Raw genomic sequence first — 5391 nt, forward strand, 5'->3', positions numbered from 1 at the left:
AATAAAATCATGGACTGATCTTTCATGATCTACAGCTTAACTTGCATCGCACTTTTAAATCAAATTTTGATTATCAGTGCAAACACGAAAGATAAAATGCAGTTCTCACTACTGGTTTCTGTAGTTGAAAATTTAACTTTGTGCACTCTGACCTTTAAAAGATTTCCTGCTGTGAACGTATGATCTTTAACTTGCAAAGCTCTGTTCTCATTATTCTGATCTGGCTTGTTAGAAATTAAACACTGTATCATTACTGTAGCTGATTACGAAATTAAACATGTCTTTCTCTTCTTTAGTCTCCGAAATGCACTGAAAATTACTCTTATTACACGCACAGTAGTTGCAGTATGCAATGTTTGCCAACCATAAAAGCTGCAGTAGATTTTTTTGTATTTGAACAGTACAGATTAACACGGCTAACACGAGTGCATGAAACTAAAAAAATGAAAATCATTTTAATACTGTTAGACAGAACAGATTTGAACGGAGCAGTCCTTGATCTCACACAAGTAAAGTTTCAACTCTCTAATTTACGTAAATGATATTGTACTAGCAGTTGCTCAAGTCCATCCGAAAATGACATAATAAAATCTGCAATTCCCTTCTGTGGTGTCCGGGAAGTCGAAAGAAATAATTTTAATGCATAATTACCTGCCCGCTTAGTCGCGGGAAAACTGCTTTCATTCAATTATAGTTTGAATTGGCCGGGTCAGTCGCTCCTGCGATCGTGGCGCAGCACTGTGCGTCGCAAAAAGTTCTAAATTCGCTGAAAAGGGCTAAAAAAGTGTGAAGAAATACTGGGCAAGCGAGCTACAAAATTTTTGTATCCAGAATTAACATAAAATTCAAAGTACACACCTTTGTTATACATCAGCGCCCAATGGCGTCTTTCTCTATCAAAAGCAAATGAAAGCGAACTAAGCGTTCGAGAGAGCGTCACAGGCGCTTACAACATTCACGACTACGAGATGACAGAGAGAGAGTAATGTCTAATCCTCCGCTACTTATCAGCAATTTAATATGCTAATATATATCTTTGTTATATTTTTAATTTTCATTGTCTGCGTCGGTTTCCACTCTCACCGACCACAGACGTTATTTGTAAAATTGACATACATAATATTATACAAACATAAAAATGCAAAATGATTATTTCTTTTCTACAGAATCCACATAATCAATAACTGTTCCTACAGAAATGAAATATAAGAACACAGATAAATATTTTTAATATGTGTTACACAGATTTTACGAATGTCTTCCCCGGAGACGTCACATGGTACAAACACGGACATCAAGGCCGACGCCGTTTCATCTTTTCTCATCATTATCGTAGATTTATCGATCTCGAATCAAGATATTATTTAAGCACAAATTTTCACTCTGCAGCGGAGTTTGCACTGTTACAAAAATTCGCGGCAAATTAAAACTGTATACGGGCTCTACAAACTAAGCCACCTAAACCTGACACACGACCCGTTCTAATTCATTATTTTTTAAAAGTAGAAGTATACTGAAGACCAGCGCAACCGAGGAATTACTGTGCAGGTGTAATCTTTAAAGGTTCGCCGGGCTACCCTAACGTCTATGAATTCCAAAGACCGTGCTTTGTACAGCATGAAAGAAAAGCTTTTCACATGTAGATCTTCGTTGATGGTGAATTTGAGTTTACAAGATCACGCAATTAACAGCTTAGAGAATGCCTAGGCTTTTGTGTCTTTATTAGCTCAAAACGTGGAATAGTACTACGGTCAATCTGCCGAAAATGTATATCACTGAGACGCACTTCAGTTTACGGCTTCAATGAAGTTTTGAGCTGTTATGTTGCATAAAAATAACCGGCTTCCTTCGTGGTGTGCAGAAAGTTCCAAAGATATCAGCAAAGAGGTACCGACAGACCTGAGTATAGGGTCGAGCGACTGACACTAGCAAACCTGTCGCAGCGAAAGGCTTCAGGTACCGAAAGCACAGCACCGATAACAGCCGTCTGATAAGGAATATATTTCCGTAGCCAGTATCTGGAGAGACGCTATTTTCCACCAAGGTAAGGGGTAACACCAACGCTGCGCGCCGAAGGCAGTGAGATAGCAACGAACTACACTACCTGACAAAAAAACGTGAGCACTCCGTAGAGAAGAACTAAAGGAAATGCAACTTTCCTTTTAAAAGCATATGGAATTTTATTTCAGCGATTATAAAATCGGGACAAATTTACAAAGAACTTAATAGTACAACCCCAATTATAAGCATGTCGTTGCACCCATTGCAGGCTGATTAGTTTTGAATCATAAAGCCATTGTATCCTCTACTAAGGCAGACTGGCGCCGAACTATGGCTAATGGTTCTTGATATTCCATATAATGGCCACTGGGTGTAGATGACATTCAAGCTGGTCCAGTACAAGTTCTGTCCGGGTCAGAAAAAGAAGTCTCGTAGGCAACGAGAGTTGTTCTACCTTATCGCAGATTATAGTGGCATCTGGCACGTGTGTTTGAGCATTCTCCTGTGAGAAGTGATACCACGATACTCCTGAATGAGATGTAGCGTTGAGCTGTCAGAGTTCCCAGAATCCCTACGAGCCATGATCCAAATAAATACCCGCTGTCCTCGTCACACCACGACACCGGACTAGCGCCTTCCCAAAACATTCGAAGAGTGTACCTCTCTCCATGTCGCCGCCATGCTTGCTGACGGTGGTCGTCTGTGTTACAGAGCAACAGCGATTCACTGCTGAATACCGTACATCAGCAGTCCATGTTTCCCGTTAACGGTGTTGATGAGGGGTGTCTACGAATGAGATGATGATTCCTTACTCCGGCTGCTACTAGTCTGCGGGATGACAGAGAATGTTGCAGGGAATCTACTGCTGATTTTCGGTTGGCTGTGCAGTCGTGGAGGTACTACAATGTGGCTGCTGCACAGTGGGGCGGTCTCCCTTGTGGTTTGTCAGACGCCGTCGATTGAAACCTGGACAACGAGTACGCTTCCCCTCGAGTTCCCATGTATTCAAACTCCAGGCCGCTGTCACATCCGAATGCCCCACATAACACCTGCTTAAATGTAGACTCACCATGAATTCGATTACTCGATAAATAGTACAATTCTCAAGGCTGTCAATTCAACTAAGTACCTGGGTGTTAAAATTACAAACAACTTCAGTTGGAAGGACCACATAGATAATATTGTCGGGAAGGCGAGCCAAAGGTTGCGTTTCATTGGCAGGACACTTAGAAGATGCAACAAGTCCACTAAAGAGACAGCTTACACTACACTCGTTCGTCCTCTGTTAGAATATTGCTGCGCGGTGTGGGATCCTTACCAGGTGGGATTGACGGAGGACATCGAGAGGGTGCAAAGAAGGGCAGCTCGTTTTGTATTATCGCGTTATAGGGGAGAGAGTGTGGCAGATATGATACACGAGTTGGGATGGAAGTCATTACAGCATAGACGTTTTTCGTCGCGGCGAGACCTTTTTACGAAATTTCAGTCACTAACTTTCTCTTCCGAATGCGAAAATATTTTGTTGAGCCCAACCTACATAGGTAGGAATGATCATCAAAATAAAATAAGAGAAATCAGAGCTCGAACAGAAAGGTTTAGGTGTTCGTTTTTCCCGCTCGCTGTTCGGGAGTGGAATAGTAGAGAGATAGTATGATTGTGGTTCGATGAACCCTCTGCCAAGCACTTAAATGTGAATTGCAGAGTAGTCATGTAGATGTAGATGTAGCGCACATTCAAACGCTGTTAGATGCTCGTAATGCTCTCTCATAAGACCACGCGGCACCTCCGAATCATTCACGGTGATTTCTCAACATCTAATGCTTTTCACGACTCTTGTATTCAATACCACCATTGGTAACAACGCAAAACACGAACATCTATAACTGACTCTCACCGTAGGCCTACCTGTCTCACAGAATTGCGTTCCTAATAATTTACAAATCTACCGATAATGTGTACATGCATGAACCTATATTGTGCTTCAAATTCTTTGCCAGGCAATGCAGTGTTTTTGCGTTGGGATTATGCAAGCACATTGCACTGCGAAGAGGAAGCACAAGATAGCAGAGTTCGTACACAACTGGCCATTAAAATTGCTTCACCACGAAGATGACGTGCTACAGACGCGAAATTTAACCGACAGGGAAAAGATACTGTAATATGCAAATGATTAGCTTTTCAGAGCATTCACACAAGGTTGTCGCCGGTGGAGACACCAACAACGTGCGGACACGAGGAAAGTTTGTAACCGATTTCTCATACACAAACAGCAGTTGACCGGCGTTGCCTGGTGAAACGTTGTTGTGATGCCTCGTGTAAGGAGGAGAAACGCATACCATCACGTTTCCGACTGTGATGAAGGTCAGACTGTAGCTTACCGCGATTGCGGTTTATCGTATCGTAACATTGCTCTTCGCGTTGCTCATCCAATGACTGTTAGCAGAATAAGGAATCGACGGATTCAGGGGGGTATTACGAAATGCCGTGCTGGATCCCAACGGCCCCGTATCACTAGCAGTAGAGATGACAGGCATCTTATCCGCATGGTTGTAACGGATCGTGCAGCCACTTATCGATCCCTGACTCATCAATGGGGACGTTTGCAAGACAACAACCATCTGCACGAACAGTTCGACGTTTGTAGCAGGTGGGACTATCAGCTCGGAGACCATGGCTGCGGTTACTCTTGACGCTGCATCGCAGACAGGAGCGCCCGCGGTTGTGTACTCAACGACGAACCTGGGTGTACGAATGACAAAACGTCATTTTTTCGGGTGAATGCAGGTTCTGTTTATGGCATCATGATGATCGCATCCGTGTTTGGCGACGTCGCGGTGAACGCACATTGGAAGCGTGTATTCGTCATCGCCATACTGGTGTATCACCCGGTGTGATGGTATAGGGTGCCACTGGTTAGAAGTCGCGGTCCTGCTCTTGTTCGCATTGACGGCTCTTTGAACAGTGGACCATACATTTCAGATGTGTTATGACCCGTGTCTCCACCCTGGGAAACCCCTCATTTCAACAGGATAATGCACGACCGCGTGTTGCAGGTATTGTATGGACCCTTCTGGATACAGAAAATGATCGACTGCTGCCTTTGCCAGCACATTCTCCAGATCTCTGACCAATTGAAAACGTCTGGTCAATGGTGGGCGAGCAACTGGCTCGTCACAATACGCTAGTCGCTATTCTTGATTAACTATGGTATCGTGTTGAAGCTGCATGGGCAACTGTACCTATACACGCCATCCAATGTCTGTTTGACACAATGCCCAGGCGTATCAAGGCCGTTATTACTGCCAGAGGTGGCGGTTCTGGGTACTGATTTCTGACGATCTATGCACCCAAACTGCAGGAAAATGTGATCACATGTCAGTTTTACCATGA

This window comes from Schistocerca gregaria, chromosome 7, assembly GCF_023897955.1.
Source record: "Schistocerca gregaria isolate iqSchGreg1 chromosome 7, iqSchGreg1.2, whole genome shotgun sequence".
NCBI classification, from domain to species: Eukaryota; Metazoa; Arthropoda; class Insecta; order Orthoptera; family Acrididae; genus Schistocerca; species Schistocerca gregaria.